General features: G+C 41.0%; 1 protein-coding gene and 1 long non-coding RNA gene across 5 annotated transcripts in view; one reads left to right on the top strand and one right to left on the bottom strand.

Annotated features, from left to right (window-relative positions):
• Nucleotides 1-25,134, top strand: part of LOC116034850 (transcription factor 4) — a 321,332-nt gene that overhangs the window by 61,789 nt on the left and 234,409 nt on the right. The window lies entirely within an intron of this gene.
• Nucleotides 379-19,438, bottom strand: LOC116034852. The gene is made up of 3 exons (XR_004101220.1): nt 19,426-19,438; nt 16,436-16,445; nt 379-629 (listed from the first exon to the last, which is right to left on the bottom strand). It is a non-coding gene; the product is annotated as an uncharacterized LOC116034852 (long non-coding RNA).

Genomic DNA, 25,134 nt, shown 5'->3' with positions numbered 1-25,134 from the left:
TAGGATCGTGACTGGCCTCTGACGAGCTGTTACCACCACCATCTTCAGCCAGAGAGGACATTATTTCTTCAGCTACTTCTTGCATTGTCACCCCGGCGGGAGGTATGCTAACAGGGCTTGCAGCACACAATTTCACAATTTCTGAGTAAAACCAAAATGAATTAAACTGCCTTGTTTTCTTTTTGCCATGGCTATATGATGCTAACTGCAGAATAGATTTCAAGGACTTTGCGCGCCGATTAATGGCCTCCAACGTTTATATTTTTTCTATGAATCTTTGAGTTAACATGTATTAAACATGAGTTGAATTTGCACTGCAGCGCCGCCACGCCTTGATGCTCATGTGAAGAATAGCATGTATAGTTATCTTGAATTAGGTTTAAATCGCCATCTTGCATGAATGAATGATATTTTTGCAATAGTACACATAATAATCGACAATGATCACATTACACAAAACTGAAATTGCACGTCAAAATGACACATTGTCAATATTTTTAGAGACCCACCCCAAAATTTCACAAATCCCATTTTCAGGGGAGCTCATGTCTTATTAAGGGGAGCCGAGCTCCCGCTAGCTCCCCCGTAGTTCGCACCCTGCTCATAAGCGTATTCTGTGTAGTAATTTTCTGTACGTTATCAAATTAGTTGAGTTACTCGAGGAATCGTTTCAGCCGTGGTCTAAATCGCTGTTGTCAAGTGCCCATATTATGAAAAAATCACTTTTTTTGGAGTGTTATTTTGTGTTTTCCACACGCATACAAACTTGGAAAAAAAACATCCATGCTGTTTTGAGTGAGATACGGGTTTCTGAATGTAACTAGCATTCAGTCTCCGGGTGAGCTGTTCAAAATCTGCAGGGCTTTCTACTTCACTAGCTGAAACAAGGGGGCTAACCCCCTCGTTCTCAATGGCAAAACACTGCTACAACACACACAAGTTCACCATAATCTACAAAAGAACTACTTACATGTCCCTGTTCTGCAGGTATTCCACACAAAGTTGGTGTGCCCTTGTTTAGAAGAAGTCTCCCAGCTAATCCTGCCTTGTAATGACTGAAGTTAGAGAAACAGCTAGCTAGCTGATGTGATCCTTACCTAACTACTGCGCATGTGCGACTCCCAACAAACATGGAACAGAAGTGAGATGCCTCACTCTGTAGCAAAAACAGAGAGCTCAACACACAGGGTGAAAAGAGGAGCTGCAGCAATGTGCTGTACAACAAAAATATTGTGTTTTTTGAAAATTAAACCATGTAAACCTATTCTGGTACAACCTCTAAATACAATTATGAACCTGAAAATGAGCATAATATGGGCACTTTAAGTAATGTGCCTTTAACATTATGGACAGCAAGAAGCCACTGAGCATCACACTGTCTGCATCAGAAAGGAAAAAGTGAAGGAGGGAACAGTCTGAATCAGCTGCTGGGAAGATTCTGGGTGTGCAGGGTGTAGCTTGTGGGACTGGTTTCTCAGTAAATGGCTGCTAACACTGTGTTGGTTTCTATGGTCATCTGATGAAATTCACCTGAGCCCGCTCTCACTTCCCTCATTACCGCCTCAGACCAACTGCTACATAACTAATGCACAGGGCTCTTCCTGTACAGGTGCATGTGATGTGAGTGTGTGTGCAGCTATTTATAATCCTGTCCCAACCGCAAAGATTCACGACACCCAAATACATTGTGTCAGACTGTGGTAGCTGCTGCTGCACTTTTCAGATCTCCAGAGTTTCAGTCTGAGATGAAATATATATATATTTTTTTCAAATATCAAGAGGTGTAGTGGATGAAGTGGAGATCTAGGATGAATTATTAAATGACTGCTGTTTGGAAGCAGCGTGTGAGACACAATTTTTCTGATAACAGCAGTAAGTAAATCCAGGGCTATACCCTTTGAAGCTAAAAAGCTGTAGTTAAGAAAACACACAGGTTAAAATCATATTGGTTAAAAAAAAATAGGTAAATATGGCTACGTCAGAAGTGGCAAAGTTACCAGGTCACCAATCACAAGCTCATTAAAATGGAGATTAAAAAATGTTTTTATTGGACAGTGTTGAAACCGTCAGTAGTCAGTAGTCTGTCCAGCTTGAAGCCAACCCGTTCTCACTCCCAACTCGTCAAATACTGACGCTTGGTCAGTGGCTCTCAGCATCGGATACCAACGCAAAATGTACATTTTAGCAAAATATCTGTTCTATTTCGAAACAGGTCCGTGTTGATGGAAAACTGCAGTACTTTGACTTCATCATTGAGTTTCAAACCAAAACTAAGAGCTAAAGGGGACTAAAAAAACATGAATGAAAAATTGACTGCAATGATTTCTGAGTAATTCAAAGTATCTTAAAGCGTAACTCTCGCCAAAATGTGCCCGGAAACAACAACAACTGCTAAAGTAAGTCGTTCAAAACCTCTCTTTTTAGTAAACTCCGTGTACACAAACAATGTTCTCAATGCTGGAGTTCATGTGTAGAGCCCCTGGTGATACTTAGAGCAAAGTTTCATGTTGTGTCGAGCCTTCTTAGTGTTTTAAAAATAGTGATTTTGATGCGATCATAGTAGTGCCCCTAGCTCTCCCATTCAGAAGGCCATTTGACCGAAAAACGAAGATACGGTAATTGTTAAAAGTGGCGCTTCTGTCCTAATTATGCTTTTAAACTAAAGTTTGACTCGGGTACATTCACAAAAAGACCCTAGGTTGCATTTTGGCGAGAGTTATGCTTTAAAATCAACTCTAGAACATAGGTTTCAGCGTGTAAAGGTTTCCTGCTTTCCTTTTAAACCAGATCATCTTTATATTCCTCTGCTATTTGTCACATAAAAGCAGTTGTCACCTTTTCTAGCGGTTGATTTCTTATTTTGGAGTGAATGTCGCCGTTTTCCTCTGCGGTATCAGCAGGAGGGGCATGACTGGAGAACTAGAGCAGAGGCAGAGCTGATAGGAGTCGAACCCCTCTGGCTCGGCGCTCAGTCATGTTTACACTTGACGACAGGACGCCATGAAAGAGCGAGGACAGGCGGAAGATAAAAGGGAAGAAGAAAGAAAGTAAAGAGAGGCAGGGAGAGATGAAGGCAGAAGGAGGGGGGAGGAGCAGCGAGAGGAGGCAGGGAGGTGAGGGAGAGGGGAGAAGAAAGCAAAGAGGAGGAATAAATAAAGGAAAGGTTGTTTTTAGTGCTAATGAAATCAGAAAAGGGCTTGATCCGGGATGAACTGTTTCAGTGTGACACACTCGGATGATTAAGTTGCATTCAAGGCCTCAGGTTGTTAGGTAAGAAGTGTTAGCCTTCATCATAAGCAATGCATACATGACAAGCACTGAGACAATGTTCACAAACAAAGAAAAGCAATGAGCAATGACTACTGACGATGAAACTTCATAACCAAGTGAAAGTGAGATCCAAAAACACAACTGCAATAGAGCTCAACAGTGTGGTTCCGGAAGTAATAATCATTTTTTTTATTTTCTCCATAAGGATTTTGATTATTAGCCATAATGTCTAAACCATCCAAGGCAGACTGACCACGAGTCCGTATTAAATCAACCTTTTTTTTAAGCAAAAACATGTTTTATTCGCAATCTTATGGAGAAATACTACACTACCCACAATCCTAAGCAAAACAGCGGCGTCTCTGATTGGTTGAACTCGTTACAATGGAAATGTTTACCGCACCTGCCTGCGCACTGTCTGTGGGTATGGGAATCGGTCTTGTTGTGAATGCAATATTGAATGAAGACTTGTTTCAAACGGGTGTTGCTAAACGTGGCTAGCGTTGCTAACAAAATAAACTAAAACATGTAATAAAGTGAAAATTTTAGTTCAAATGGCTGCGTTTTGATAAGGTGGGGTAATAGTCATAGTCATAATCAAAAAATGTAATGTAAGTGCTAGAAGCTTGTAGGATTTACTTTCACCTAATTTACTTTAACCTGGTCCTCGGCCACTGCTACTGCAACAACAGCTTTCCGGGTGGCGTCCATGTTTTTCCTCCAACTCGGACGCGCAGAACATACCAGAACGCTGGACTGGCTGACTCGGTTCGTTGAGAATAATAGAATGCAGCAACAGTCTTGTACCTTGGCCTCTATTGTCGTTTTCAAAATGTTTTTTGCGCCGAATCAAAGGTTTTATGGTCACGATTCATCTTGTAGCTGGTTGGCTTGGTTCCATGCTTTAAACTCTTTATATAAGCATTTAATGAAATGTCAATGGAGATATTGATCAGGGAAAAACCCTGCCGGAACCAGAGACGTTAAAAAAGTGGGTGGTCACTGTCGAGTTGTATTACCGCTCATCGCTGAAGGAACAAAACGGAGATCTTTGAGATTGTTACTGTAATGTCGATTCAATTTAGGGTTATGACTCCATTGCACAGGTTTACGTTTCTTTATCACCGGTTTGATGCACCACCCAGAAATCATACTGAGTGACCAAAATAAAACACACCCACAGTTAAACTATGTGCCCAGCAGGTGAATTCTAGTAAAATGTGTGAAAGAGAATAGCCGTGTTGGAAACCGTTCCCTATCACAGAAATAGTGCACTAAATAGTGTGTTCGCCATGTTGTAGTGCTGTTCGAAATCTCAGCGGTTAGTTTCATAAACTTTATAGTCCACTATAAAATACCCACAATGCACAGCTAATTTGAGCGCACATACAATTAGAGACGGTTTAGAACCGAGAAGCCCCAACTCAGAGTAGTTTCCTGTATCTGTGTCACGTGGACCCCGCCACGGCCATGCCTCTTTAGTAGAGTAGCGGCAGGTCCTGAGTGTTTTGATTCCAATGGGAGAAGTGAACGTGAACACAGATTATTACTGATTCTTTCGCCCCATAGTCACTTAAGTAAATATTGGACCCATTTTTCACAAGCCACATATCTCCAGAACATTCTGACACTAAAATGACCTTTTTCAGACCGACACGTTAGAAGAAAATTTATTTGAGACCTGTTTCTGTCTCAGGACCGAGATCTGGCAACACAGAGAAGCTAACGTCAGCTAACGTTCGTGAACGCCCTTAAAAAACTAATCTCCGTGATGCTAAATATGTGTTTTAGCTTTGTTAAATATCTAACATTAGCAAAAGAAAATATTAATAAATTATACAAATATAACTTTTCATTCATCCACGTGATGTTCACTACACTTTCAAACAAGGCCACGCCCATTTAGGAGACAGGAAGTGTGTACCGTTTTCATACCATTGGTGCTGCTTGAAATGTGCTATCTTTAGTATAGAGGATCTTTTATACAATGTACCCGACAATTTACTTTATTTTTTAGAAGAAGAAGCAGAAGGACCCGCAAAAACTGAAAAGGGAAAATGGAGCAGGCTTTCATTTCTAAACATTGGAAATTTAACATGCAACATACAGTAAACACAACCTTTTACTATCCTTCTGAGTGCTTGGTTTGTTTCAGGGACGTATTAGAAGTATTTTTGTTTCGGTTTGTTTACATGATGCTGGGCGCTACCACCTCCGTCACACAAATAACCGGCGCACATACCGGCGTATCTACTCACTCAATGATGTTTAGACAATTTCAGTGTAGTGTCCAAAATTTCATTTGGTCATTCCCTAAATGGTTCACTTTTTAATACTCACTATATAGGGAATAGTGAGTCAGTGAATGAGGGAACACAGCTAATGTTCACCAAAAACTGCTGCTAACATATGCTAGAATACAAGTGATGCTCCAATAAGGAAAGAAATTTGATGATGAATGGTTTTTATTTCCCCCGCTAATTAAAAGCAGATGTCAAGGTACAATTCTCTGAGCTTGTTTAACACAGCACAACTGTTTCCTGATTTACTTTCTAGGCTTCTCTGCACTAGTTGAGAGACCATTTTGCTTCTCGTCATCCAACCAACTGGACTTTCCCCAGTTTCAAAAAACCCCTTTGCTCCTCTCTCTCTCTCTCTCTCTCTCTCTCTCTCTCTCTCTCTCTCTCTCTCTCTCTCTCTCTTTCTCTCTCTGTATGATTAGGCTCTAACTCGTCCCTCCACTTGCATTAGCTTTAAGCTGGCAGGTGTCTATGAGATAGAGTTTTATAAAGCCAACGAACACAAGGGGAAGGAGCCTTAATTGAATTGTCAAACGCGGATCTACCCAGAGACTTAGTCTGACAAAAACTCATCCGAAACGCTGCCTTTCTTTGTCAGCGTGACTGTCTCACTGTCTCATTGTCAACCTGTCTTCCTACCTGACTGTTATTTGTTGTGGGGACAACCCATTGACGCAGGTGTTTACCTCAAGGGAGTGGTTTAAAGTACTTTGAAGTCATATTTTGAGATATCAATCTCTCAAAACACTTGTTGTGTTGTGACGGTGATTTCAGCTGCCATCGTCCAACACATTCTCAGCAACAGGTTCGTATGATATTGTATGAAAACGTATGCACACCAATTCGTATGATATCCTATGGAATTAGGCGCCCTGGATGGTCACATTACGACCAGTCACATGACAGTTAAGTTTAGCGGACTTTTAGGGCTGGGCAACAATTCAATGTGATCATTTATCGTCTTTCAATGGAATCAAATAGTGATGGAATCATATATCGAGATATCGTGATATGCAATTACGTTGCCTAAAAAGATAAACAAGCACATAATAACTCAATTTTCTCAGAGAATCTGTTGTGAAACATTTTGAGGGAATATCGTTTGAAGAATTGCGGATTTGTTTTGACTTCACATTATTTTTGTGCATGTATGTAAACATAGTCAGTATATAGCTGGGATTTTTTTTCCACTTGAAACTGTTTACCATATTATTGATGATTATTTATCTAAAATCTCATTGTAAAAAAAACGTTTTGTGAAAGTACCAATAGCCAACCCTACAATATTGTCCCAATATCGACACCAATGTATTTGGTCAAGAATATTGTGTTATCTGATTTTCTCCATATCGCCCAGCCCTACGGTCTTTACAGTTAGTTAAATTTGGCTGAGAAAATGTTACTCTGAGCCGGGTACAGAGTACCGTGAGGTGCTGGTCGTTTTTAGAGTACTCTGCAGTTGAGTTTAGCCGACAAAAGGTGGTCGTCATGCGGTGACGACTAGTTAGGATTAGGCACCAAAATGACTTGTCAAGATTAGAAAAAAACATTGCGGTTTGGATTAAATCACCAGTCACCTTAAGTAGTGCTCCTGGGACACAAACATGCATTTCCTGGCTGAACGTCTTGTGGTTTCTCCGAGACGCGAACTCCGCTACACCTCTTGAAAGCTCTGTTTTATGACCCACTTATCTACACCAACCTTGTCGTTTATCAGTGTTTTAAGCCCCCAACGGCTCCATTAGGCAATGGTTATGTTTAGGGTTAGGGTTAAGGTTAGGGTTAGGTGCCTTGAAGTCAACGGTAGCAGCACTGCCTTGGAAGTCGATTAGGCAATGGTTAGGGTTAGTGTTAGGGTTAGGGTTAGGTGCCTTGAAATCAATAGTGGCAGCGCTGCCTTGAAGGAGATGTTGGGGCCTTAAAACACCATTGAGCGACCTCGTCTTTACGCAGGTCTTCGTGACCTTATACAGAGCAGTCACTGTGGTGCATACAGCAATAAATGCCTGGACTACATACCAATTACAGCACACTACTTGTTGTAGCTATATCTACGAAGGGTTGGAATGGATTGTGCTTCTTGCCTTTTCAACAATATATTGAGTCAAAAGAAGTGGCCTGGAATCAGCCTATAACATATTCACCAAGTATGAATATGAGTTTAATGTCAACTCCACTTAAGTTGCTATAAAACCCCCAGATTCCCAGAAAATATACCAACGACATGACCTCAGGGTCCTCAAAAGTATTTACAGCCCTACCAGAGGTGGTTTGAATAATCAGATTGACATCTGATTGCTCTAATGTGTCTCGTATCCCATCTACACTTAGCCACTTTATGTGTCTTGGGTGAATTCACTAGCTATCTGCTAAGTGTAAATGCATCCAAGAAGGCATCAAGGCAAATGATTTTCTCTAAGTAAAGCCAGATGAAAAAGGTGTAAATGAATCTGTCTCTCCAAGACACACCTTTACTTCTCCCAACTGTTACTATGTCAGTTGTCAGTGGGAGTAAGAGTCTGAGAGTCTGGCTGAAATTAGACATCGTTTTTTCTGTCACATGCAAAGCGACAGGAGGAAGAAGGCTCCAGTGATTTTAAACCCTGCGGTCATGTTGTAATATTCATCTGATCCCTAATCAGTGTAACTGCTGAATGATCTGTGTGGTTAAGAGAGCATTGATCTGTCTGGGTGAGTGAGAGCCCCTAAAGACAAGAACAATCTTTTGCATATGCATGCATTCTAGCAACCTAATTGTTATTTTTAAATTGAAACTGAACTGTCAAAGTGTACAAGTTATTCTTCTTCTGGCATTTTTTTTTGCTCTTACTAAACAGCTTCTAGTGCAATACCCCCACCCTCTTGATTAGAGTGGGGCAATTAGGTTTGTGATTGGCAAAGAAGCATATACAGTATGTGGCTAAGCATATGAGACACAAGTGTATGAATGGGACCAGAGTTGCATTTACACCTAGCTGTTTTGACATTAGAAAGGTACATGATCCAACTAAGGGGGCTTTCACACCTACCTCATTTGGTCTGGACTTTCGGACTTTTCAGTTTGATCCGAACCATAAGGACTATGGTTAACTGCTCCTCAGATCTCTGCAGGGTAAATCCAGACAGCTAGCAAGACTCTCTGTTGAATCTGAGTTTCTGTTGCACGACTAAAACAACTTTTGAACGTACACGTTCCACCAAAACAAGTTCCTTCCTGAGACTATTTTGCAGAGGCACCGGGGCTCGCCCAAGACGATTGTGATTAGTTTAAAGAAATGCCAATGAACCAGAGCACGTTTTTCGAGGCAAGATGAGGCATACACTATGCTGCTAAGTGTAAATGAAAGTGTATTAAATCACACATTTAGAATGCATTTGAAATGACAAGTCAAAATAGACCCTATGTTTTTTTTTTTTTAAGATTATTTTTGGCGCATGTTAGGCCTTTATTTCCGACCGGACAGATTAGACTTGAAAGGGGAGAGGGGGAATGACATGCAGCAAAGGGCCGCAGGTCGGAGTTGAACCTGCGGCCGCTGCATTGAGGACTAAGCCTCTTTATATGGGTGCGCGCTCTACCAGGTGAGCAACCCAGGGCCCAAAATAGACCCTACGTTTAATGCGTAATTTATACCTGCCAGCCAATCTGAAGCGAGTATATATTTATTGGCCATTGCATTACATAGGTTTTGCATAATTAGGCTTATCGACCGTTGTTGGTGATGTTTCTGAACCATAAATGTTTGGTCTAATGAACTTTATTTTAGTATATATTTTTTTTTTTTAAAGATTATTTTTTTGGGGCTTTTCAGTATATGTGCGCCTGCTCTACCCACCGAGCCAATCCGGCCACACTTTATTTTAGTATTGAGTAAATTTCATGAAGTTTTCTTGGCTCGAGTTGTAGTATGTATGCTTATAGTGAAGTCATGGCAGTATGCAGGGCTTCAATGGGAAATGGCAACATCTATAACGCAGAAGTCTTTGGTGAAATTAGTAACACTAATTCACATTTGTAGAAGGCGGCAACAGTTTAGATGACTTCCAGCTACAGTAAACATGAAGTGTTCCAATCATAACTGCACAATCATGTCATTATTAAATCAGTAACCACTTCAATAAACCCTGTTTCCATTTTTTTTTTCTTCATCTGCTTACAGCTAGTTTCCAGCAAGGCTTTTGGCTCTGTGCCTTCATCTACATTGTTTTCACTTAGTATTTATAAAAGTTTTGCTAACTCTGCTGCTTTTTAGCTTCCAACCAGTTTGCACATAGATTTTGTCCCTTTTTTTTTGAGTTTCCTTTTGTTCCTCTGGTTGTGATGGTGTGTAGAGATCTAAGCCACAGTTGGCTCGACTTCACATGGGCCTGTGCGGAGAGACGAAGGGGTTTGTCAAAGGAATCGCCTGCACCGCTTATTCTTCCCCCACCACAGAGATGGAAAAAAAAATAATAATAAAACAAAAAGGATCGGCCTTCTTTTTTGAAATATTAATCTCTCTTTTTGGAAAGGCCTCTGTGGGCCCTGAGCTCGGCTGTCTTTAAAACACACGCAACGCGGCTGATTCAAGAAAACCATGTTTGAACTCGCTAATGTTTTTTCTCTCTTTTTCTCTCTCCTTTCTGTCTGTCTCTCTGTCTACATGAGCTATTCTCTCTCTTCATTTAGCGTGCCATTAGCTCTCCAAGCTGTTGTTTGTTTTCTTGCTTTAATGTTCTTTTTTTTTAACTAAACAGCAGAAAAACAAGCAGAAAAAAACAAAAGACACAAGTGACTGCACACACCAGAAACTGTACATGATATATATATATATATATATACACATCATGTACAGTTTCTGGTGTGTGCATGTCTGTGTTGGCTGCTGCGATTGCATGTGGTTACATGGTTTCCAAATGTTTTCCTGTGTGTGTCTAGATGTGTGTTTGCATTGTTATGGAAGTGTGTGTGTGTGTGTGTGTGTGTGTGTGCGTGCCTGCCTGCCTGCATGCGCGCACGCGCATGTGTGTGAGGGCACTGGCACCAAACTTACTTGGGTCCAGATGTTCTAATTATAGAACAGCTCTGCTGCCTAATGACAGGAAGTGCTGGCCTCTGTGTGTTTGTGTGTGCATGTGCAAAAAAAAGTTTCTGACGGACACACTGACACATTTACCGAATGTGCGTGAGACAGACATATGAATGAAATTCTTGCCATTAACCTCTTGAACCCTGATTTCCTCCTTACATGTTCCCTTAAGTAGCTTTTTTTTGGTACATTGTCGCCCAGTGCCCGGTGGAATTAGCAAGCTAACGTTAGCGTTAGCTAACTAACGCCCAGTGCTGTTTTGTTGTATCATAGCAATGATTTGTATTATTTCCTGGTCAAAAAACACTGCAGCGGAGTGGAGAGGGTGTGTTGGAGCATGCACAGACGCATAACCCGATCATACTCCGTTTAGGACGTATACATGCAGGATTACCCCGGTTACTGAAGGAGTTCTCTAGGTCTGTTAACCAGGTTTAATGATAACTTAACCGGGGTAAGGAGTTTACATGGTGTTAGAGAAATTGGGATATTGCCTTAACCCGAATGTAATCGTTTTTTAAACTGCATTTAAAAGCACTGATTGTTAAAGGATAAATCTGGCGCAAAACGAACGCCGTGCTTGAGCTATGTTACTGGTTACTAGTTACACGGCGTTTGTCGTTCGACTGGTCATGACCAAGATGGTGCCTGCATGTATACGTGAACGGTACTGTCTTTATAAACTATCTTTTGAATAAACTGTCTGTACACTTACAAAGTTCTCAATGCTTCGGTTTACATATAGGGACCCTCATTATGCTACCATGGAAGTGTGGTGCTATTTTGAGCCTTGTTAGTGGTATAGAAATTGCAATTTCTTTTTACTTTACCTGTGCCCTGACGACTAGCGTTATAAGCTAATTAGCGGTTTGCGCTAAAACTGGTCACATTCGATTAGCATGAAAACAAATCCCAGAGAACGGTCGACTGCTCGTAGCAACTAAAGCATGATAAACTCTTGGTTATGTTAAAGTGCTCATATTATGCTTTTTGGCTTGTTTCCCTTTCCTTTATTGTGTTATATATCTTTCTTGTGCACATTATAGGTTTACAAAGTGAAAAAGCCCAAAGTCCACCCCAAAGGGACTTACCATCTCCAACAGAAAACACTGTTCACAAACTGCTCCAAACAGCTCTATTGTAGTCCAGCCTTTACTTCAGAGACAAATGTGCGTCACTTTGTAACACACGTTATAATGCTCGCCTAGCTGCTAGCGTGGCACGCCCTCATACTCTGCTTCTGACTGGCTAGTAGTCCTTACCTAGCTACTGAGCATGTGCAACTCCCAATAAAGATGGAACAGAAGTGAGATGCCTCACTCTGTAGCTAAAACAGAGAGCTCAACACACAGAGTGAAAAGAGGAGCTGCAGCAATGTGCAGTACAACAAAAATATGGTGTTTTCTGAAAATTAAACCATGTAAACCTATTCTGATATAACCTCTAACTACAATTATGAACCTGGAAATGAGCATAATATGAGCACGTTAAGGCACTCAATGCACTTGGTTAAGGGTGGTATAGTTCTGCACTTTGTGCCCCCACCATTCACCTCGACCACCTCCCAACGCAACGCGTTCTCATACAACGGTTCATGTGATATTCTAACTAGAGCTGTAACAATTCCACATTTTACTGTACAATTAATTCTCTCAGAAATAAATGTGATAAACAATATAATTGTCTCTTTCAGTGAAATTAAGAAAAAAAAATATATATTTATGTATTACTTTGGCAAACAAGTTAAAGTTTTGAATCCCAGAATACATCATTTGGTTATATATCACTGTTACGTGACCCAGATAATTTAATAACACAAGTACACAGCCTATGAAGTAAACCACGCCTCTTTATTATCATAAAACATTGTATTTTTTATCTTAAATTAACATAAACCTGACAATTACCATTAGCAGTCGTACCCTTTAAGACCTTAACTAATGTTAGCAATTAATTGCGGTTAAACAAAGAAACGGTGATTATGTAAAAGAATTGCAATCAGACAATTATGTAATAATTGTTACAGGCCTAATTCTAACTCACACAATTCTTTGACTTCACTCGTCACTTGCAACCTTAAATCTACCTTTATTACCTTTACCTTATTTAGGGGCATACCGGGATGATTGAAACGGGGGACGAATGAAACATTCCAGTTTTCTCCGAGTGCAACGACCATAGACAGACATCATTTGGACAAAACATAGAACATATTAACCTCCGTTGCTCAGCCAAATACCTTCCTGTTACGTCCTTTTATCACAGAGTTACAGGCGATAAACGATTTTTGATCAAAAGTAAACTTCATTAGCAGTTTATTTTTTTTGATTATTAATGAGGGTTTTTCATCTAAAGGTTCAACGTCATGCTTATTCAGTAGACCATTTAGTGCTCTCTCCAGTCCCAGACTCACATTGCATGTTTGTTTGCAATGGATGCAAAACAGCCTATAATGCCAAATGTCTATGGCGGGACCAATGAAACAGCTGTTTCAATCGTCCCGACCAGGCAGTAAACCCCATGCACACATATCTGTGTTTATACTATATTTTATGCAGGTGAGACATGGAGAAGTGGTTTTAGAAAGATGTAAATATATTTGGGGCTATCAGGTAGGGGGTCGAGTTTTGCCATGTTAACCTATGGAGACTGACGGCCTGTGGGTCATGAAAGGCACTTATTTGGATGTGCGGTGGCCTTACCCACATAAGAAATAACATTTTGTACTATAGAAACATTATATAATTGGAAACATGTATTATTCTAGCTATATAAATGGCATAGTGCATGGTATTTCCATGACCGCGAGATACACGCTTCACGATGACAGCAATGAGTTGTTAACATACATTCACCAAGAGGTATAGCCCTGCAGCAATCTATCTGAAATAACACCTATCTGAAGTACCATTCATGATATGTTGCCAAATATTGAAGTTGTGGGAAGTGTACATAGCTTAAACTGTATGTTTCTTTCGTCCCCCATGCCTGTTTCATTCGTCCAGGCCAGGAGGGACGAATGAAACAAAACGCACGTCCGACTTCTGCTTAAATAACTCCCGAACGGTTTGGTTCAGAGCTGAAAATGCAACTGTATTTGACAGAGGACAGATGTAGGTTGCTAGTGACAAAATATTAGCTTTCAGTGTTTTACGATGTCTTTGTAAATGATGTTTAATTAAAAACTGTTTCATTCGTCCCGGTTCTCCCCTACCTTTTAATCTAGGCCTTAAATCTGATCATATCAATGAATAATCCATAACCAAAACAAATCATGATTGAGTTGCAGAGAAAAACAAAATCACACAAGTATATTTTTTCCACTTGGTGAAAGTTACATTTTGCTTGTTCATCTTTGAAATGAATGTTATGACCATTGGGTCTTTGAACAGCTAAACGTTCAGTCAAACGGAAAACTCCAATCAACAAAAGTCCATCAATAATAACCACCAATCAATACAAAATACAGATTTTTGTCCTCTATCCATGGAAACCTATTCTCCTAGCCTTGATTATGGTCATTCCTGTCCTCTCTCTCTCCTCGTTACTATGGTAACAAGATGCCAATCGATGTGGCATCTCCATCCCCATCTCCAACTGTCCTCTCGATCAGAGCTCCGTAACCACGGAGACAGAGTGAGGGAAGAGATTCTTTCTCAAGCGCTGTGTGTCGAGATTGAGATGGAGGTGCCGTCTGCTGCTGTGCCTTGCTCAAGGGCTCCTCAAGGGAGACTAGGAGAGAAAGGAGGCTAAAACAGCATTAAGAAAGGGGAAGGAGGGAGAGAAGAAAATGAATGTAGGAAAGGAATGAAAGGAGAGAGGGAAGAAAGAAGGATTAAATGAATATAAGAAGGAAAGAAAAAGGAAATAAGTGAAGAAAAGAGGAAGGGTGGAAGGAAGGAAGAAGTCAGAAGAAGAGTAAAGAAAGGATATGCAACAAGCGAAGGGAGAGAAGGTATGGAAAGTACGATGAATCGAAGGGGAAGCGAGGAAAAGGGAAAGTAGGAAATGGAGGGAGAGAAGGAAAAAGAGGTGGAGGAAAGGAAAGAGGGAAGCAAGGGAAAGAAAGCAGAGAGAGAGAGAGAGAGAGAGAGAGAGAGAGAGAATGAATCATGTAACAAAACAGGACATGGGCAACTTCCTGAATGTGATCATTACATCACTTCCTGTGCTTGTCCAGCCACACACACGCACACACACACACACACACACACACACACACACACACACACACACACACACACACACACACACACACACACACACACACACACACTGTGGGATTGTGTGTGTTAGACAGTTTAAGCAGCTTTACAGGAGAAGATATAGAGACATAATCTGACTCTTAATTCTTACTGTGTGTGTGTGTGTGTGTGTGTGTGTGTGTGTGTGTGTGTGTGTGTGTGTGTGCGTGTGCGTGCGTGTGTTCATTACCCAGAATAATAACATGAATGTAGTTCAGTGAGTACAAGAAGCTTCTCTTTGCGTTATATAAAATGATCTTTGCTTCTCATCTCCTATGTCCCCCATTGTCTTTTGTTTTATAAGGCAATACATTTAGAAAGGTTTCATATTTTGTAGATATTCAACAACTCCTCTCTTGTTTTCTCCTCTTATTTCTCCTCAGTATCTCTTATCTGGTTTCCTCTACGTTTTCCTTCACTCCTATCCTCTTATCTCCTCTCCTCTCATCTCCTCTCCTCTACCTTCCTACATAATCTGACCTGTTGTTTGTGACTCGCACAATTTGACATGTAAATAGTTATGCTAAATCATGTGTGTGTCTTTCTTTCTGCTTTTCATAATGTTGATGTTGTGTTCAGGTTTGATGCATCAGTATCTCAACATGTTGAGTCTTTGGAGTGTTTGAAAGGTCTTTTTGGATCACATTGATAGCTGAAGTTGAAGATATGTCAGGAAAGTAAGTTGTATTTGAAGTTGACGTGAACTAGTGAAGTGGAAGCCGGTCCCATGTCATGAAAATTTCACCTTATGAGGTTTTTTAACATTAATATGAGTTCCCCCAGCCTGCCTATGGTCCCCCAGTGGCTAAAAATGGTGATAGGTGTAAACCAAGCCCTGGGTATCCTGCTCTGTCTTTGAGAAAATGAAAGCTCAGATGGGCTGATCTGGAATCTGCTCCTTATGACGTCATAAGGGGAAAGGTTACCTCCCCTTTCTCTGCTTTGCCCACCCAGAGAATTTGCCCCCCCATGAGAAAGAGAGAGACATCATGGCTTGAAAACAAGCGAAGCATGGCAGTTGGTCAAGGCCACACCCCCACCCTCCACCTTGCCCCCCTCTCTCTCCTCCTCAATAGCATTTAAAGCTACAGACACAGAAATGGCACATCCTAAGGAAAGCTCATTGTGGGACTGGCTCTAGTGGCTGTAATTCTGCACCAAGGCTGAATGTCGGGAAAGAGACTTCAGATACAGTATTAGGGGACCACTAAGGCCTATATAAAAGAGAATTCAGATACAGTGTTAGGCGACCACTAAGGTCTATATAAAAGAGACTTCAGATACAGTATTAGGCGACCACTAAGGCCTATATAAAAGCATCCAAAAAGCAGGATGTCATAGGACCTTTAAAGGAAATTAAGTTGAGCCTCAAGCTGAACCACTGAAAGAAGTTAAAGTGGCTGTTACAACTGAATTACTGGAAAGAATTGAAGCATTACTGAAAGAGTCAAGTGCTGAAAGGAGTTGAAGAGTCCGTTGCAGTTTGAGCACTGAAAGGTATAAATGTCAGTCATAATGAAGTTATAAGAATAGCTGGGAGTGACACATCAACACAATTAAAGCTGAGACCATTTGTCCATTAATTGATTAGTCGATTGCAAGTAAATTAACGGGCAGCTATGTTAATAATTGATTATAATTATATAATTATAATTGATTGATAAGAGATTCTGTCTTTTTTTTCAGTCAAATATGTGATGATTTCCTGCTTTCTCTTACTGCAAAACAAGCAATTGCCGACATCTCTGGGAAACTGTGTTGTACTTTCTTTTTTTTTACAATTATTTTTGACATTTCCGGAGTGTCAAAATGAATTTCACCAAGGGCCAATCTGCAAAATGAGAATGGCATCAAGGGCCAGACATGTCATTTATTGACATGCTTTTGTTTAACGAAAAAGTAAACTATCTTTGACTATGATATTGCATGCCCCATATGGCCTTTTCACTTAGAGTTTGGTCGACATAAAGCCCTACAAAAGTCAGCGAAAAAGTTCCTTAGCCATCATAGAGTTTAGCAAATCAAGGAAAACAATGATTAAATTTTTTTAAAGTAGGCTACTACACAGCCGACTCGCAACAGGTTTCACCGTCTGAATATTTCTGAGTCTCAAAGTCAGAAATCTGCCAAATTCTGCTTTGAGTGTAGCGTAATTGCAGTTTAAAAACAGTTTCCTGTCTTTTTAGTTTGGTGCCTAAATTGATATGTGGGCCGTGTCCAAATTTGTGAGGGGCTGGATTTGGCACGCGGGCCTTGAGATTGAGACCTGTGGACTAAACGATTAATCATGAAACTAATTGGCAGATTAATCGATAATCAAAATGACGTTAGTTGTGGCCCTAAACACATTATAACAGCTATGAAATAGTCAAACTCCCTGTGGAGAAAATGATGAGAGTTTTCTCAGTGCAGCATTAGGCCTCCTGCACATGGTCTGTGTGGCGTGAACGTGTCAGCTGCGTGGCATGTCCGTTTTTATTTCGGCTCCCATGTTAACAGGTTAGAGCTTGCACACTACCTGCGTGACATGCATGTCTCAGGCGCGGCTCAAACGCGTGTATGCTAGAAATAATAATAATAATAAATAATAATAACGACGCCTATTTTCCACGCGACACGCAAGCGTGTTGGAAGCCTTTCCAGGCAAAATAGAATACGAAAAGATGTTTATATGTCATTTTGACACAAATACATATTAATAAATGACATGTTGATGTTTGAAAGGTTTTGACATAAATGCAGATATAAATGTAATTAGAAAAAAAAAAATTATCAATTTTCAAATATTGCACCTGTCAATACAGAACGAAATATTCTGTAGCCTATTTTGCCGTCAATACTGCCGACTTTGTCTTTGCTGTAATCAAATCAGTATATATTTATGTTTAACATTAAGTATACTACTGCTTGAGGGGAAATGGGAACCATAGGCTACATGTGTACAGACAAGGCTAGCAGACACGTTTCTGGTGTGCAAAGACTTAGAAAACGCCACGCAGCCGCCACGCAACTGACACGCAACAGAAATGCCACGCTCACGCCACGCAGCCAATGTGCAGGAGGCCTTAGAGAAACTGCAGCTCCAAGCAATTAATGTCAACAGCCGTGCTGGCGTCCACTTGTTCCAAACCAAACAGGAAACTACACATCACTTTACAGCAGCAACAATAGCTACCTGACAGTTTGGTTGAATTTGTGTTTGGAGGTGCAGGCAAGTCGTTTCCGATAAATGTTGTCTTCAAGGCTGTAAGCTCATTATGGCTGCAGTGGTTTCCGTGAGGGATGTGTCTGAAATGTGAAAAGGAGTCTTCGGGGTATCTCCAGTGAATATGAAAGTTAGAAAGTCTTGTTTTCATCTTTTGTGAAAACAAAATGTTTTCATATTACCATTGACACAGAACTCTTTTTTAGTTTTTGACAATTATTGTGATTTATCTATTGCGTTTCATTGTCATAGTCTTTGTTCATAACCGTGGCCCATATGTCGACTTCTGATGATATTATGACAGTTAAAGAACAAAAACATTTATGTTTTTAATTCTTAATTATCAGGACCATGAGAAGACATAAAAAAATACCTAAACAGATCTGATGACAGTCTGATCACCACACGCTGTTTGACGTGTGTGTGTGTGTGTGTGTGTGTGTGTGTGTGTGTGTGTGTGTGTGTGTGTGTGTGTGTGTGTGTATGTGTGCGTGTGTGCGTGTGTGCGTGTGTGCGTGTGTGCGTGTGTGCACGCGTGTTGGGGAGATGGGCAAGGCCGACAGTTAATTATAGAGTTTGGTTGGGGACCAGATGAGAACAGTGGGGCTATAGAGCTCGCACAGGTGCAAACACACATACACACGCACACACACACACACACACACACACACACACACACACACACACACATATTAAACTTTCCACACACACACACACACACATTAAACTTTCCATACACACACACACACACACACACACACACACACACGCACGCACACACGCACGCACGCACGCGCTTGATGTTCTCGCAGCATGACCACCGTCCTCATTTCTGTCAATCAGAGACCATTTATTATCATCATCAACACTAGTGTGTGCATGTCTGTTTGTACAGGTTGTCGACATGCTTTCTTATTCCCCTATAATACGCACAATGTTTTTGTTGAATAAAAAAACTATTTTCATGGTGAATGTCTGTTGCAGGTAACACAATCTCTCTAACCGTTAAAGCACATTTTCAGTGATTACCTTCACAAAAACAGAGAAGGTTTTTTGGCATTATGTTGTGGTTAGCGAAGAGAAGCTCATCACTTGTGTTTCCAGTTAACTTTACCTGCTATATCTATAAGGTAGGTTACAGCATATCTGAGGTATTATAACCTCTGACTACAGTGTAAGTGTAGTATGATTCAAACTAACTCCGTTGCGCTGGCCCGTTTGGTTCAGTTAGTTTCGGCTGCTATGAAAGCTGTCTGGAAGCTCAGGTGCTGACCAAACACAGGTGACGACCTCTTGGAAATAGGGATGCAGTGGTTAACCGATTTCACTATAACCACGCTTTAAAATGTCACAGTTAATCGTAAACTCTCCGCTACACCGAGTGTTAACAAACTGTACGTTATGTCTAGCAGTGTGTGCACTTCTTATTAAACCGCCTTGACAACACGCGTGGCACCGGTCACCGCTAGTATTGACGGTCAGAGTGACGTACAACGGCGTCCCGTGGTGGAACACCAGGAAAACGCAGAGCAGAGCCAGCCCCTGACCTCACGACAACTGCAACCAATAAGGTCCAGCTGCTGCCTGTAGCCGCTCACGCCACGCCCAGTAGCCGCTCACGCCACGCCCAGTAGCCGCTCGCGCAACGCCCATGGTGGCCGCTCACGCTACGCCCAGTAGCCGCCCATGGTGGCCGCTCACGCCACGGCCCTTGTTTTCTTTGCCTTCAAAATAAAAGCCTGTTTTCTATAGGCCCATACGACACGCCCCTTGTTTTCTTCGCCTTCAAAATAAAAGCCTGTTTTCTATAGGCCCATGGTGACTGCTCATGCCACGCCCCTTGTTTTCTTTGCCTTCAAAATAAAATCCCATTTTCTAAAGTTCTTTGCAAAAATTGTATTTCTAATTTTATTTTTCTAAATAAATGCCCGTTTTCTATAGTTCGGGGTGTAACTATAGAAAAATAAATACAAATCTCACCCTTTTGCTTCTTTGTCACAACATTATCATTGATACATTTCACACTCAGGGACAAATACAAATGTGATCATTGATTATGGTAGACCCTGATAGCTATTGCAGCTATTTTAACTTACATCATTTACATCAGCTTGTAGTGATCACCGCCTTTAATCACACATGCCATGCACCACAGACGCACCGCCAGACCGCCTGGATGCCGGCACTTTCAAACCAAGATGGCTTGCGGCCACTCACTAGTATCTGTCCAGAGAGTGTCTCGTAGCTTGCCAGTCCCAGGCAACAAGTTAAAAAATCTGTCTTTCTTAGTCATCCATTTTTCACGCTTACAGGCTGTTATTCCCTGGAGCCAACATCTGAGTTAAACACAAGATGAAAATCAAAGATTGACTATTAGGCGTGAGAGGCGTCACTAAGTTTAGTTTTCGTTATCCAGCGGGGACTGTGAGACTGTTTATTCTTTGGTTGGGGGTTTGCTGGGATCCTAAAGAGAACTGTTTTGGTGTTGAGAGAAAAGACTCATTTGCTGCAAAGTTAAATGTATTAAGCTTATGATATTGTCATGGGGTTGGTGTATGACTTTCAAAAAGAGTTCAATATATTTCTCTACTGGGGAGTTTTGCCATCCCAAACAACATGCAGACAGATTTGGTTTTTAAAACAAACTTAATGTATCATAATTAAAAGAATACAGGATTAAAACAGATAAAAAGTCTAATAAAAGATTTCCCTTAAAAGAAAATACTATCTCTGTTATTGGTCCCTGTGACCAGGACTATTATTGGGTTTATCTGCTGTTAATGGGAACTATCAAGGAAGCGATCTCTTTAAGCGATCTATAATATTGTTCGATATCATGTGGTAACCACAGTAACACCTATGTGTGTCAGCTGGTGAATGCGGGGATTGTCCCTGCTACATCAGAAAGGGAAAATGTTGGCATTATTTTGGCAGTGACACCTGTATTGTAATTCTGTTTCTACCTGTTGGTCGTTATTTTTTTAACAGATGATGGCCAGTTGTAGTCTGGACTAATAATACTCATAATCAATTATTTCTATTTAAACAAGTCCTCCAAACCATACGGCAATATAGGTTGTTTATTCCTACCCTCTAACAAGACCCATTAATCTGGTCCTCTCGTACATTTCATTTGTACAGAGAGTCTAGCCACTCTCCATGGATAAGTGTTAACTTCCTTGAAGGCGAGTACTCTGTTGAAGTTTAAAACTATTGGATCTGCCCAGAGCCACTCTGGATCTGCCATAACCAATCGCTAACGTTTGGTCGTGACGTCGTCTTAGCATCGCTAGCGTTAGCCTTAGCCAATTCCTTACCCACTAACGGGGCAAGCTGGAAAATCAAACTTTTCCCAAACCCCGTGGGGAGGAGGGCCACAACATCATGGCCACCAACAAAACTCAGCAAAGATTGTTCTTGCTCGGGCTTTAACTTCTGGATATTCGGCAGCGTTGCCACAACGGACCGAATGGCTTCGCTTGCATCTTTCTCCGCCGTCATTACGGAACTACAACTCAAACTAGCGCACAACCTCAACATCATCATTTTCAGCCACTCCCTCTGTTCGCTGATTGGACCGGTAAAAAATTGGCCGGAGAAAACCCGCAATATACTGCAAACCCAGACGGAGTACTGAAGGAAAATGAAAATTGAGCGGAAGTATGTAGGAAGGCGGATCCAGGCTAAAGACCCATAGGAGCGTTTTATAAATTAGCGCTGCTAGCAGTGGCAGGAAATACAACTCACAGGAGAGTTTTCCATCCTCATATCTAAACGTAACGTCACGGTTTTGAACACGTTAACATTGTGAAACAGCCGCAGTTTGGTTATGTTTAGGCACAAAACCTACTCGGTTAGGTTAAGGCACCAAAACTACTTAGTTAAGGTTAGGGTTATCATTTTAAATAATACAAAGAGCGGCTCAATGGTCATACCCGGGTACAGCCCTGTTTTTGTCCTCAGTGATCACACACACACACACACACACACACACACACACACACACACACAGAGGGTAACTGTATTAATAGGAGTCTGTTTTGTGTCAAGCAGGTCTTAATAGGATCAGTGTGAGAGACATGGAGCTGTCTGTCAGTCTAAGTTCATTAACTGATGATAGATGACCTGCACTGTGTGTGTGTGTGTGTGTGTGTGTGTGTGTGTGTGTGTGTGAGAGAGAGAGAGAGAGAGAGAGAGAGAGAGAGAGAGAGAGAGCGAGGGCTGTATGTGTGCTTCTAAGAGTGTCTTTTCCTACTTGTGTGTAAATTCTCTCTCTGTAATTTATAGCCCTCAATCGGAGGCCTTATCAGGTGCAGGACATATGGACGCCTCCTTCTCTCCTCCTTCTCTCCTCCTCCTCCACGTCTTTGAACTCCTGCACACCAAGTTGTATTTCTCTCTCCTCCTCTTCCTCTCCTCCCTCTCTTCCAATCTCATCTCCTCTTACTTTTCAATACTGAAGGATGCTTTCTTTAATTGCTGTCCTCTTCATCCTCATCCTCTTCCTCCCCACCTCACTTCCACTTCTCTGGGATCTGGACCAGCTAGCATCAAACTGCTTCACTTTTCCAAAACCCATTTTCAAACAGACCATATTTGCTGGACAAAAACGTGTTTGAAAATCAGTGGAGGATCTTAAAATACAAAACCGTCACAATTACCATTTAAATATTCCACTTTTTGAAAATATTGATCAGCTTGACATGTTGCACACTGATGTCTGGTTATAACTTTTTCCTTCTTCTTGCAATAACAAAGCTTACTTCAATCTGCATTTTTCTTATAGAAACCCTAGATATTGTTATTCTGCCAATCATGATATTTGTTCCCTAAATCCATCAGGTGTGTGTTCCCTAAACCCAATTGATCCAGTGTGTGTTCTCTGAATCAAACTGTGTCTTGCCTAAAGTTGAACAAGTCTGTGTTCCTTAAACCCGTGACGATCCTAATATCATCTCTGAATCCATCTAGTTCCCAAGTCTCCCCTATAAATTCAACCGATCATAACGTGTTCCCTAACTTCAGTTGATCAAGTGTGTGTTTCCTAAATCTTACTATTCAAGTGTGTGTTTCCTAAATCTTACTATTCAAGGGTGTGTTTCCTAAATCCAGCCTATCACGTCTCTTTCTTACATCTAAATGATTGACTATTCCTTAAATCAAATTCCCAAGTGTACGTTCCCTAAAGCCAACCGATCAAGTGTGTATTACATGAATTCCATCGACCTTAAATTCATCTGGTTGTCTAAATCCAATTGATTAAGCGTTTAATCCCTGTATTCATTTTCCCAATTAATGTGTGTTCCTTAATTTTGAATTAGTTGTCGATTGAGTTGCACAAGTGTGTGTTCCCTGAACCCAGGTGTTTGTCAGTTGTTTGTTTTGAAAAATCCACCCGGTCATTGAATACCCATTCCTTCAATCCAAATGACTGTGGCATATGTGTTACTACTGATCAAGTGTATGTTCCCTAAATCCAATTTACCATCAAGTGTTTTTTTGCGTAATTTTCACTAAACCTGCACAAATTCTATTCTATTCCACAAATATGTAGCCCAAAGGGTACTCTTGTTGAGGTAGTGACTTTTGGTTTGACTCCAGGTGGCTTTTTGTAACTGAACCTGTTTATTTCTATTGTGTTTACACACACACACACACACACACACACACACACACACACACACACACACACACACACACACAGAGAGACACACACTCAAACACACAGATAAGCTGACATTCCAAATGACTCGACAATGAATGTAAGCTGCTCACTATACACACACTGACACAATGGAGAGCCTATTGAGGAGAGATTTGTGCACTACAATGGATGAGACGACTGTGACCGCTCGCGTGTGTGTGTGTGTGTGTGTGTGTGTGTGTGTGTGTGTGTGTGTGTGTGTGTGTGTGTGTGTGTGTGTTAACTGTAAGTGAGAGCAGCGTTTGCACGTATCTTGGATGAACTGATCTACTGTACCTGTTATGTACAAAAACATCCCTTCCCCTCTCTCTCTGGTGATGTCAGTTGTCAGTGCCTCTGTACGTCCAACAAGTCCTCGTATTTGAACAACAAATTTAGTTTTTTGTCAGTGTGATATGGTTGTTAGAAAAATGATTAATATGACATGTTGGATTGGCCAACACTATGGTTAAGGTTTGGTTTAGTTTAGACAACTGCAACTACTTGGTTCTGGTTAGAAAAATCTGGTGGTCGCTGTTGGTAGGAGATGTAGGAGGATGTGAATCGCTGTCTCCTGGGTCAAAGTCACACTTTTTTTATTTTATACTTCCACATCCTTCATAAGACAGCACTAAACTAGATTATTGTGTTTATAGAGCTATAGCATGATGCAAACAATCTTGTCAGTCGATCCACCACTTTGGTCCAGACTGATATATCGTAACAACTACTGGATGGATTGCCGTGCAATTGTATAAACACATTCGTGGTCCCCAGGGGATGAAGCCATATTGGCTTTGGTGATCCCCTGACTTGACATGTATGGTCTTTAGTCAAATATATCAAGATAGGGCTGTGCAATTAATCCAAATTTGATCGCGATTTTGGCTCATAACAATCACAAAAACACTGTAATGGAGAAGGTTTTGAATGACATGTGCACTTTTGCCCCTCCCGAAGGCTAAACTCATTCAGCCAATAGTCAGCGAGGTTGTGTTTGTGGTATCTGGTGGCATTAATAAAATCAGTGCGAGTGAAAATGGCGGTGGGAGAGTAGCAGCGTTTGGTGAGCAAAATCCGTTGTCTGGGAACAGAAACAAATCATCTGCAATAGTTGCTACACGGTGGTGTCTGCACCAATGAGTAATTGTGTTAAATAATCAGGATTTCAATATTGACCAAAATAATTGTGATTATGATTTGTTTTTCTATAATCGAGCTGTCTTATCTCAAGAACTAGACATTGTTTCCCTCAGGATGTATTGTAATAACATTGGTGATCCCCTTACTTTCCATCTAAAACCATTATCAGGTCAGCTGTGACTCTCAGTCAGCGGGCTGACCTTTGACAGATATAACATCG

The sequence above is a fragment of the Sander lucioperca genome, chromosome 14 (assembly GCF_008315115.2).
Source record: "Sander lucioperca isolate FBNREF2018 chromosome 14, SLUC_FBN_1.2, whole genome shotgun sequence".
Classification (NCBI taxonomy): Eukaryota; Metazoa; Chordata; class Actinopteri; order Perciformes; family Percidae; genus Sander; species Sander lucioperca.
The sequence above is the reverse complement of the archived record's forward strand: the minus strand, read 5'-3'. Positions and strand labels throughout refer to the sequence as shown.